Consider the following 13,505-nt stretch of genomic DNA (forward strand, 5'->3'; position numbering starts at 1 on the left):
GATTCACAGAAGAGCAGAGGAGTTCTGCTGGTGTCCTGGCCAATATTTATCCCTCAATTAGTGTCACTGAAACAAATGAACTGATCATTTATCTAATCATAGCCTGTAGGACTTGCTGCGCGCACATTGGCTGCCGTGTTTCCCTCCAACCATTGCTACACTTCAAAAGTTCCCCATTGGTTGTGAAGTGCTTCAGGATGTCCTGAGGATGTGAACTGTGCAATTTAAACACACGTTCTATTCTCCCCGGGGTGCATTTGTTTGTCATTCCAGTGGGGGCAGACTTTAAGCAAATTCTGGCAGTCATGTTGCTGTGGGAAGAGTAATTTTTCTGCTATTCTGTGAGGTTTTTCTGAGCTTCCAGGTGTGAGCCACAGAGCAGTAAGCTGCAGCGAGAGGAGCTGTGAGCTGGGAGAAGCTGTGTCCATTGAAGCAAGGGCCAGCACTGGGTGTGGGAATTCGAGACAGATATTGTCCGACCATTGCAGCGTTTGCATTGTTTGTTGCGACAAGCCTTCATTTTGTGCTCCGTGGTTACCGAATGTAAAGTTGGAATTCGGGAACTCTGAGGAGACCAGATTTATGTTTTACAATCTGAAAGTTCTGAATCTTTTAACTCTTAAACTGCTTGGACTCTTGTTCCTTGAGATTTCCCATATTCATCCCTGAGTATTCGGTGGCAGAGCGCTGTCAGGAGCAGTAATGTAATACAATTAAAAATGTACATTAAAAAAAGTTTTAAAAGCTGTTCTCCTGTTCTCTATCCCCCTCCCCATTCACTTCTCCCCTTCCCATTGTTCTCTCCACCTCTCCATTCTCTTCCCCCCTCCCCATTCTCGGTGACCCCCAGCCGATATCACACTGGGTCCTCAGTCACCCACCTCCCCGCCACAACAACGATCTTAACTTGAAATTTGTAAATCTGTTAGCATCGCAAAATCGCAGATGGGAATGGCCGTTGGAACTGCAACAGCCAGGGGTCACTCTGCCTCTGTGGCTGAGGAGTAAACACCTTAAATGCTGAACTGACATGCAGCGATTGAACATCAAAGGATGAAGTTCAGTTTTCGAGTCACTGCTCAGGATGCTAATGGTTGGCGTTCTGCACCAAATTACATCGAATATACAGTACAAGGAACAGGCCAAACTAGCCTGTCCAGGTGTTCAAACTTCTCACCAGTCTCCTCCCATCCCATTCCATCCACCTCATCTCAGCTTGTCAGCATATTTTTCGATTCTCTTAAGTGGGGATGTATAGGATATTGTCGTACAGCCTATAATAAGAGCATTGGGTTACTTTGCTGTTAAATGCTCTATATAAATGCAACTTGTTGCTATCCCAATTGGCCTTATATGGAGGTACTATAGGGTATCGCCATGCATTCTTTACCTCTTCCCTCCTGCGGCGACCGGACCTCTTCTCCTTCAGCGGCGTTCGGACCTGATCTCCCCCACAGGCTTACTTCACGCTCCCGACTGGATGTGGCTGACTCAGCTGCTCCACTCCAGCGGAGATCGGGCCTCCCCCAGCGGAGATCAGGCCTCCCCCAGCGGAGATCGGGCCTCCCCCAATGACAGCGGCTGGGCCTCTCCTCCTCCAGCAGCAATTGGGCCTCCTCCTCTTCGACAAACGACGGCTGACCTCACCTCCTCCTTCGGCGGCAGCTGGACCTCACCTCCTCAGCGGCGACAGGGCCTCTCCTTCCCCGCCGATGACTTGGCCTCTTCTCCCCAGCACGTGGTGAGTACCATAGCTGTGACCACCCTGACCTTCCACACTGAACTCCAGGGGACCTCTAACCCTCCCAATGCCTGCCCCCCAACCAAGCAGCAGGCCACCTACCATCAAGGGCGCTACTCAGCGCTGAGCTTGCGGCCAACATCTCGCCGTAGGCAACTAGGCTCATACAGCAGTGCCTGGTCTCCAGTCGTCTTAGACCCCCTTGCCACTGGACCAAGACCTTGCTCAACTAAGCCCGTGTGGTTGCCGGTGTGCAACGATCACCCCTCGCTCAGGCATCTTCCACTCATCTAATATGATGATTACCTCCAATACAAGTTTGAGGGATAGGAATAATTGAAACTCTGGTCAATACACTTTATTAATTCACGCCAATGAGATAATAAAGCACAACCCTTTACATGCAGTGTAAATGAGATATAGGTCCCAATTATATATCCCATACCAGGGACCTCATCAGAAAATCAAGGGGGAAAAATTCCATTGCGCCCAGTTTTGGGGCAGTAACACTTGCCTCTCGCTAGAAATTGGGGTTACCATCCCCGAAAGGAAGTGGGGCTGCAAAATAACGCGCTCCATTTCAAATTTCTGGGGCGCTAGCGGGGCGGACACGACGGGACCGGGGCACAGCATTACGCACTATGCCGCGCAGCTTCCTGCCTGGGGGAGGGGGAGCTCTCCCTTAATTAAAGGGAAGGGCCCAAGCTACAAATACTGCAATATAAAAATGGGCCTACTGGTGTATTCAGTCGAATTAAAGGTGACACAAATGGAAACAGTTATAATTACAGCCCTGTACAATTTTCTTTATTAGTTCATGGAATGTGGGCATCACCGGCAAGGTCGGCATTTATTGCCCATCCCTAATTGCCCTTGAGAAGGTGGTGGTGAGCCGCCTTCTTGAACTCTGCAGTCCGTGTGGTAAAGGTTTGCCCACCCTGGATGGTGACGAGCTTCTTGAGTGTTGTTGGAGCTGTACTCATCCAGGCAAGTGGAGAGTGTTCCATCACACTCCTGACTTGTGCCTTGTAGATGGTGGAAAGGCTTTGGGGAATCAGGAGGTGAGACACTCGCCGCAGAATACCCAGCCTCTGGCCTGCTCTTGTAGCCACAGTATCTACATGGTTGGTCCAATTAGGTTTCTGGTCAATGGTGACCTTCAGGATGTTATGGTGGGCGATTCAGTGATGGTAATGCCTTTGTATGTCAAGGGGCGGTGGTTAGACTCTCTCTTGATGGTGATGGTCATTGCCTGGCACTTGTGTGGTGAATGTTACTTGCCACTTATCAGCCCAAGCCTGAATGTCGTTCAGGTCTTGCTGCATGCAGTCATGGACTGCTTCATTAGCTGAGGGGTTGTGCATGGAATCATCAGCGCACATCCCCACTTCTGACCTTATGATGGAGGGAAGGTCATTGCTGAAGCAGCTGAAGATGGTTGGGCCTAGGACACTACCCTGAGAAACTCCTGCAGCTATATCCTGGGGTGGAGATGATTGACCTCCAACAACCACAACCATCTTCCTTTGTGCTAATTCTGCCACCTGTGTGCTAACTCGCACCAAATCCCACTCAACAACCTCCCCTGTGCTTGCTGACTTGCATTGACTCCCAGTTAAGCAACGCCTCGATTTTAAATTTCTCACCCTTGTATTCAAATCCCTCCATGGCCTTGCCCCTCCCTATCTCTGTAATCCCCACCAGCACTATAATCCTCCTAGACCTGTGCACTCAGCCTATTCTGGCCTTTTGAATATCCCTGATTTTAAATGCTCCACCACTGGTGGTCGTGCTGCCTAGATCCTCAGCTCCAGAATGCCCTCCATAATTGTCTTCGCCTCTTCACTTCTCCTTCCTCTGTTAAGAAGCTCCTAAAAACTTAGCTCTTTGAACTAACTTTCGATCATCTGATCTAACAGCTCCTTATATGGCTCGGTGTCTAATTTAGATTTTTTTTGATAAACGGTCCTATGAAGTGACTTGGGAAATGTTATTACGTTAAAGATGCAATATATTGTTATTGTTATTGTGCTAGGTATGTGTCATGTATGTACTGTTGGGATCACTAGCCACTAAATGGCGTCACTGTTGGAGGCCATTGTGCTGCATGCACGTGTGTGCAGCCCAAGTATAAAAGGCCAGTCATTTTGTATACTAGTCACTTTGGGCCTTAATAAAGCAGAGCCAAGGTCATACCTCTTGGAGTTAAACAGTACTCAGTCTGACAGTTATTGCAGACACAACATTTGGTGACGAGGCAACCTTTGCATGCAGAAATGAGCACAATTGGATTGTTGGAGCGATTTGTGGAAGGAGAAGATTGGACAGACTTTGTGAGCTGTTTGAACCAGTTCTTTGTGGCCAACAAAATGGAGGAGGTCAGCAACGCAGATCGGCGCCGGGAGGTGTTCCTCACGGTTTGCGGTCCAGAAATTTATGGTCTGATAAAGAAATCAACTCCTGCCTGTGAGTCCAATAGAGAAGACGTATGCAGAATTGTGTACACTGGTACAGGACCACGTTAAGCCAGACGAAGGCATCATTATCTCGAGATACAGATTTTAATCGCACGTTCGCTCAGAGGGCCAGAATGTGGCAGAATTTGTTGCCGACCTGAGACGTCTAGCGGGACCGTGTAAGTTTGGGGCTGAGTTGGCAGACATGCTGCGGGACTTCTTTGTAATAGGCATCAACCACGAGGTGATCCTGCGTAAACTACTGGCGGTGGAGACGTTGGACTTGAACAGGCCCATCACGATCGCTCAGTCATGCATGACGATGGATAGAAGTCTAAAGCAGATATCAGTGAAAAATCAAAACTCAGCAAGTACTGTAAATGTGATTGTTTCGGCAGAGCGGCACATAGCAGGGCCTACCCGACTGTGTATGCAAAACCTGTTTCTGCCCAAAGTCTGCCAGCGGGAATGTATCCGATTTCTCCATGTTGGCGTTGTGGGGGAAATCACCGGCACCAGCAGTGCCGATTTAAGCAATATCGTTGCAAAGGCTGTCTGAGAGTGGGGCACCTCCAGCGCAAGTGTCCTCAGATGAGCAAGCATGCTGTGACACACCACGTGGAGTATGATGGTCAGACTAGTGCGGATCCGGATACGCAATCCGAGATACCAGAGGAGGAAGTGTATGGACTGTACTCGGTCCTAACTAAGAGCAAACCGATAATGATCAACGTGAAATTTAATGGGGTGCCGGTATCGATGGAACTGGACACTGGGGCAAGTTAATCGATAATGAGCCAGAGGGCATTCGACAAGCTGTGGGATACTAAGGCTGTGAGGCACAGGCTGAGTCCAGTCAATGCCAAGTTGCGCACGTACACCAAAGAACTCATAACGGTGAATGTCAGTGCCACAATTAAAGTGTCGTATGACGGTGTGATTCAACGAGTTACCACTATGGATTGTCCCAGGCAATGGCCCAACGCTGTTCGACAGGAACTAGTTTGAAAAAATCAGATGCGACTGGAACAACATCAAGGCGTTGTCGTCGGAGGAAGATACATGTGCCCAAATATTGAGCAAGTTCCCCTTGCTGTTCGAACCAGGTATCGGCAACTTCACGGGAGCCAAGGTGCAGATCCACGTGGATTCGGATGCAAGACCCGTCCATCATAAAGCTCGGGCAGTTCCGTATATGATGAGGGAGAAGGTCGAAATCGAACTGGATAGACTCCAGTATGAAGGGATCATATCACCAGTTGAATTTAATGAATGTGTTGAAAAGTGATGGCACAGTCAGAATCTGTGGAGACTACAAGGCTACGAATCAACAGGGTTTCGAAACAGGATCAGTACCCATTACCGAAGGCTGATGACTTGTTTGCAATGCTAGCCGGGGGGGGGAAGTCGTTCACCAAACTGGACTTGACATCGGCCTACATGACATAGGAGTTGGTCGAGACGTTGAAGAGACTTGCGTGCATTAACACGCATAAAGACTGTTTAATTATCACGGGTGCCCTTTTGAAATTCGCTCGGCTGCAGCAATATTTCAGAGGAACATGGAGAGTCTACTGAAATCCGTTCCCAGAATCGTCGTGTTCCAAGATGACATCCTGATCACAGGTCGTGATTCCGAGGAACATCTGAACAACCCGGAAGAGGTTCTACATCATCCGGACAAAGTGGGACTCAGACTGAAATACTCGAAGTGCGTCTTCATGGCACCAGAGGTCGAATTCCTGGGGAGCAAAATTGCTGCTGACGGCATCAGGCCCACGGACGCGAAAACCAAGGCCATCAAGAATGCACCCAAGCCACAGAGTGTGACGGAGCTGCGTTCGTTCCTGGGTCGACTCAACTACTTCGGCAACGTCTTACCTAAATTGAGCACCTTATTAGAACCACTGCACATGCTGCTAAGAAAAGGTGACAACTGGGTGTGGGGTGCATCTCAAGACAGAGCTTTTGAGAAAGCCATTAATCTGCTTTGCTTTAACAAGCTGCTGGTACATTATGACCCATGTAAACGTTTAGTATTGGCCTGTGATGCTTCGTCATATGGAATTGGTTGCGTGCTCCAACAAGCCAATGTGTCGGGTAAACTTCAACCAGTCGCGTATGCTTCAAAAAGTTTGTGTAAAGCGGAAAGAGCCTACAGCATTGTAGAGAAAGAAGCACTACCCTGTGTGTATGGGGTTAAAAAGATGCATCAGTACCTGTTCGATCTTCGGTTTGAACTGGAGACAGATCACAAGCCGCTCATTTCATTGTTCTCTGAAAACAAAGGTATCAATACCAATGCTTCATCCCGCATCCAGAAGTGGGCGCTGACATTATCCGCTTATGATTATGTCATTTGCCATAGACCTGGCACCGAGAATTGTGCCGATGCTTTGAGCCGTCTGCCGTTGCCCACACTGGAGGTGGAAACGCCACAACCGGCGGACCTATTGTTAGTTATGGATGCTTTTGAGAGTGAAGGAACCCCTGTCACGGCTGAACAAGTTAAGACCTGGTCCAGCCAGGACCCGATTTTATCAGTGGTGAAGTTGCATCCTCAAAGGTGATTGGTCTGCCAGACCCAAGCAAATGTGTGAGGGGACCAGACCTTACATTCGTCGCAAAGACGAACTGTCTATTCAGTCGGATTGTATACTGTGGGGCAATCGTGTTGTTATGCCCAAGAAAGGGAGAGAGAAATTTGTATGTGAGCTACATAGCACACATCCCGGCATTGTAATGATGAAAGCCATCGCCAAGTCTCATGTATGGTGGCCGGGAATTGACTCTGAGCTGGAATCATGTGTGCATCAGTGCAACACTTGCATGTAGCTCAGCAAAGCACCAGCGGAATCACCACTGAGTCTGTGGTCGTGGGCATCTAAACCATGGTCCAGGATCCACATACACTTTGCAGGTCCCTTCCTGGGGAAGACGTTTTTAGTTGTGGTGGATGCATATTCGAAATGGATAAAGTGTATAATCATGTCATCCAGCACATCCACAGCTACCATTGAGAATCTCAGTGTCATGTTCGCAACACATGGTCTGCCTGACATCGTTGTTAGCGACAACGGATCGTGCTTCACCAGTCAGGAGTTTCAAGAGTTCATGAAACTCAATGGTATCAAACATGTGAGGTCAGCATCATTCAAACCTGCATCCAATGGGCAAGCAGAACATGCTGTCCAAATCATAAAGCAGAGTATGAAGCGAGTAACCCAAGGGTCACTGCAGACCCGCTGTCATGCATACTGCTTAGTTACAGGACAAGACCACACATACTTACTGGGGTCTCACCTGCTGAACTAATGATGAAGAGAGGTCTTAAGACCAAGCTATTTCTTGTACACCCTGACTTGAATAATCATGTTGAATATAGAAGACAAAGTCAGCAAGAGTATCACAATCGCACAGCTGTGTCACGCGACATTTCTGTAAACTATCCTGTATATGTTCTGAATTATGGTCAGGGTCCCAAGTGGATCGCTGGTACTGTCATGGCCAAGGAGGGCAGCAGAGTATTTATTGTCAAGCTCAAAAATGGGCAAACATGCAGGAAACATATGGATCAGTCAAAGCTGCGGCACACAGACGAACCGGAACAGTCGGAGGAAGAGATAATCGACGACCAACCAATCTACCCCCCAGTCATCAGAGGACTCAGTGGTCATCAGTGAATCGGGACTTTCAATCACTGACCTGTTCAATGAAAATGGACTTTCAATCCCTGACATGGCCATTACCACTCCCACCAGGTCAGCCACCCAGCCACCAATCACAACAGATTCTGAACACTCACCCAAGGCTGGAGTTGAACTGAGATGGTCAACCCGGGAGCGTAAACACCAGACCGTCTCAAGTTGTAAAAGACTGTGTTAATATCTCAGAGGGGGATATTGTCATGTATGTACTTTTGGGATCACTAGCCACTAGATGGCATCACTGTTGGAGGCCATTGGGCCACGTGTGTGCAGCCCAAGTATAAAAGGCCAGCCATTTTATATATTAGTCACTTTGGGCCAGAATAAAGCAGAGCCAAGGTTATAACTCTTGGAGTTATACAGTACTCAGTCTAACAGTTATTGCATACACAACAGTATGACTCCAGCCAATGGAGAGTTTTCCCCCTGATTCCCATTGACTTCAATTTTACGAGGGCTCCTTGATGCCACATTCGGTCAAATGTTGCCTTGATGTCAAGGGCAATCACATTCACCTCCCCTTTGGAATTCAGCTCTTTTGTTCATGGGCCAAGGCTGTAATGAGGTCTGGAGCCGAGTGGTCCTGGTGGAACCCAAACTGAGCATCGGTGAGAAAGTGCCATTCATATTAATGTTGATGACACCTTCCATCACTTTGCTGATGATTGAGAGGAGACTGATGGGGCGGTAATTGGCCGGATTGGATTTGTCCTGCTTTTTGTGGGCAGGACATACCTGGGCAATTTTCCACATTGTCGGGTAGATGCCAGTGTTGTAGCTGTACTGGAACATCTTGGCTGGAGGCGCGGCTAGTTCAGGAGCACAAGTCTTCAGCACGACAGCCGGGATGTTGTCGGGGCCCATAGCCTTTGCTGTATCCAGTGCACTCAGCCGTCTTGATATCACGTGGAGTGAATTGAATTGGCTGAAGACTGGCTTCTGTGATGGCGGGGACCTCGGGATTCCAGATTTATTTAATGAAGTGAATTTAAATACCGCAGCTGCCATGGTGGGATTTGAACTCCTGCCTCTTGCCTCCTCTACTTTTCTACTTCTAATATAGTCCAGTCCTATAGATTACTGGTCCAGGAACGTAACGACTCCGCTACTGTTCTCTCAGTGACTGAAGATTGCAGCAAATGGCATCACAGTGATTATGTCGGAGTGAGTTAAGAATAAGTTACAATTGTCAGAGCGTAACATTCCCTTATTTGATCAGTTTCATTATTTTGGTGTTTTTCAGATGGCTTCTGTGATATCTTCACAGAACACAGCACACACAGCTTCCTAACATGCAGGCTGCTCTCTCGGAACTCTCCGGAAAGCCTGTTCTGTTTAATGATTAACTATATAGTTGCAGTACACAATACGTCCACATCCACAATGTGGAGCTAAAAGCATTACAAGCTTACAGACATTACACTTCTCCCTCCTTAATGAAAAAGCCATCATAACAAACATCATAAATAACTTTCATTTTTATACATATTTACAAATTTAACTTTACCACTTGTTTTCTGTTTCGAAGAGGATACCTTCGCTCTCGAACAGAACCTTCCAAACATGGCGTTGATTTCACACTCATTTGAGGCTCATCCTGAGGAACGTTTTCCTCCACGGAATTTCCTTGATTTTCATTTGCACTCACTCAAACTTCAGGCTCTTTGTTTTCCTGACTCGGACTCAGACTTTCATTCTGATTCTCTCCTGGATTTGTTTCCAGTACATTGGAATTAGGATTTGTTACTGGTATATCAAAACTATCTGATGAATCAGAAATAATTGAATCATTCCCACCTTCAACTCCTTCCATGTCTGTAGGTAAAATATGATCAATATGGACAAACCTAACCTGTTCATTATCAAGCATCTTTATCAAATATGTGCGAGGACCACATATCTTCACCACTTTTCCGGGTAACCACTTTAACCATTTATGGTGATGGTTCTTTACTCTCACCTTCTGGTTTAATTTCACACTGCTCTCGTTTACTCTCCCTTTATCGTGATGCTCTTTTTGTCTTAATTGTGTCTCTTCTACAGACTGTGCCAAATTTGGCTTTAACAATGAGAATCTGGTTCGTGGCTGTCATTTGAGAAACAACTCTGTTGGTGTTCTATTTCGATATGTAATCAAAAAATTAGCCAATTTGTGATCAAATGACAACTGTCGTTTTCTTGAATTTGGATCTAACATTTGTTTTATGAGGGCACATTTGACAATTTGTATAGTGCGCTCTGCTGCACCATTCGAAGCAGGATGGTATGGTGGAACCTTAGTATGTTTCACACCATTTTTGCTCGTGAATTGTGCAAATTCTTCTGAACTAAATTGTGATCCATTATCTGAAATAATTTCTTCAGGGAGGCCAAATGCAGAAAATAATTTTTGTAAAATGTCTAATGTTTTACTTGTTGTTATTTTCCATATTGGAAACACTTCAACCCACTTTGAATGGCTATCAATTACAATGAACAATTGTTGTCCATCTAACTCAGTAAAATCAATATGTAGCCTTTGCCACACCCTGGGAGGCCATTTCCATGGCTGTAATGGTACTGGTGGTGGTTGCTTGCTTACCAATTGACATGTCGTACATTGACTCATGATGTACTCTATATCTTTATCAAGAACTGGCCACCATAAATAACTGCGTGCAAAACTCTTGGTCAAGCACATTCCCAGGTACTGGTCATGGAGGTCTCCTAATAATTTGGACCTGAATTTATTTGGTATAACCACTCTTGCATCCCACATGATATCAGTCGATAAAGATTGTAATTCATTCCTACGAATGAAGAATGGGTGTGTATCTTTGTCTGTTATCTGGTTTGGCCATCCATTTGCAATATACTCATACACCTTTGACATCACTACATAATCTTACTTTACCATCAGACTTAGGTAGAACAACAATGGGTGTAGCCCAATTACATCGATCTATCGTACAAATAATGTTCTCAGTCTCTAGTCTTTTGAGTTCTTGCTCAACTCTCTTCTTGAGTGCATATGGTACAGATCTAGCGTCCTTCTGTACCCTGACACTCACCTTGAAGCCTTGGATCTGACTGCCCGTTTTGCAGAACACCTTCGGATACTGCTTGATAATCTCATCCGTTGATGAAAATCTCGCTTCCACACGGAAAATCTTACTCCAATCCAGCTTCAGTGAGCTCAACCAATTTCTTCCTAGTAAAGTAGTCTTGTCTACTTTCACTACTATTAGAGGCAAGCTCTGAAATTGATCTTTATATTTCACCGGTACGGTGATACGGCCTACTACAGAAATTTTCTCTCCTGAGTAGCCTCACAGCTCTATCTTGGATTTCTCCAGTTGGAGATCACGCAATTTGTCACGGTATAGTGACTCCGGTACTACACTCACAGATGCACCCGTGTCAATTTCCATTGGTATCTTGAATCCCGCAACATCTATATGGATTTTGATACTTTCCGAATTGCTGTCCGTTAACCTCGTGCTCCTGATGACGTGTTGTTGTTCTTCCATGCTATGAAGTCTCTTTGGATTTCAACTCATAGCTTTGAACGCTGGACTCATATCTTTAAAAACTGGTTTACCCTTCAGTCGGCATGCCTTTGCAAGATGCCCAATCTTTCTGCAGAAGAAACACTCTGCCTTCACGTATGGACAACTTTGAGGAATGTGTTGTCCCAGGCACCTATAGCACGACTTCGACGTTCTGGTAGAATTTCCAGTTTCTGAGACTTTCGGCCATGCCCATCTTTTACTTTGAACCTGCAGGTGATTTACCTCGGTTGACTGACGACCATAATTATTATTTAATTCTCGGGAATATTGTTCAGCCATACTCATCGACCTCGCTGTCTGACAAGCAATCTCAAAAGTTAAGTCATCTGTCGTCAATAACTTCCTTCTGATCACATCATTTTTTACCCCACAAACAAAACAATCCCATAATGCTCGGTTTTGAAAGTTTCCAAAATTTCAGTGCATTGATAGCTTTTTTAATGCTATGATGTATCACTGATACTTTCATCAATCTTTTCATTCCGAATCCCGAAACTATAGCTTTCAGCAATTTCTAACGGTTTGGGGATATAGTGCTGCTCCAGCTTCATTAAAATCTCTTCAAGCATTGTGTCCTTTGGCTCGTCAGGCACAAGCAGATTTACAAGGGTTTCGTATAATGCCGGACCTGCCACTGTTAAGAAAATCGCTTTCTTAGAAACATAGAAACATAGAAAAGAGGTACAGGAGTAGGTCATTCGGCCCTTCTAGCCTGCACCGCCATTCAATGAGTTCATGGCTGAACATGCAACTTCAGTACCCCATTCCTGCTTTCTCACCATACCCCTTGATCCCCTTAGTAGTAAGGACTACATCTAACTCTTTTTTGAATATATTTAGTGAATTGCCCTCAACAACTTTCTGTGGTAGAGAATTCCACAGGTTCACCACTCTCTGGGTGAAGAAGTTCCTCCTCATCTCGGTCCTAAATGGCTTACCCCTTATCCTTAGACTGTGACCCCTGGTTCTGGACTTCCCCAACATTGGGAACATTCTTCCTGCATCTAACCCGTCTAAACGTTTTAAACGTTTCTATGAGGTCCCCTCTCATTCTTCTGAACTCCAGTGAATACAAGCCCAGTTGATCTAGTCTTTCTTGATAGGTCAGTCCCGCCATCCAGGGAATCAGTCTGGTGAACCTTCGCTGCACTCCCTCAATAGCAAGAATGTCCTTCCTCAGGTTAGGACACCAAAACTGTACACAATACTCCAGGTGTGGCCTCACCAATGCCCTGTACAACTATAGCAACACCTCCCTGCCCCTGTACTCAAATCCCCTCGCTATGAAGGCCAACATTCCATTTGCTTTCTTAACCGCCTGCTGTACCTGCATGCCAACCTTCAATGACTGATGTACCATGACACCCAGGTCTCGTTGCACCTCCCCTTTTCCTAATCTGTCACCATTCAGATAATAGTCTGTCTCTCTGTTTTTACCACCAAAGTGGATAACCTCACATTCATCCACATTATACTTCATCTGCCATGCATTTGCCCACTCACCTAAGCTATCCAAGTCGCTCTGCAGCCTCCTCGCAACTCACACTGCCACCTAACTTAGTGTCATCCGCAAATTTGGAGATACTACATTTAATCCCCTCGTCTAAATCATTAATGTACAGTGTAAACAGCTGGGGCCCCAGCACAGAACCATGCGGTACCCCACTAGTCACCGCCTGCCATTCTGAAAAGTACCCATTTACTCCTACTATTTGCTTCCTGTCTGACAACCAGTTCTCAATCCATGTCAGCACACTACCCCCAATCCCATGTGCTTTAACTTTGCACATTAATCTTTTGTGTGGGACCTTGTTGAAAGCCTTCTGAAAGTCCAAATATACCACATCAACTGGTTCTCCCTTGTCTACTCCACTGGAAACATCCTCAAAAAATTCTAGAAGATTTGACAAGCATGATTTCCCTTTCACAAATCCATGTTGACTTGGACCTATCATGTCACCTCTTTCCAAATGCGCTGCTATGACATCCTTAATAATTGATTCCATCATCTTACCCACTACCGATGTCAGGCTTACCGGTCTATAATTCC

Source organism: Pristiophorus japonicus, chromosome 21 (assembly GCF_044704955.1).
Source record: "Pristiophorus japonicus isolate sPriJap1 chromosome 21, sPriJap1.hap1, whole genome shotgun sequence".
NCBI classification, from domain to species: Eukaryota; Metazoa; Chordata; class Chondrichthyes; family Pristiophoridae; genus Pristiophorus; species Pristiophorus japonicus.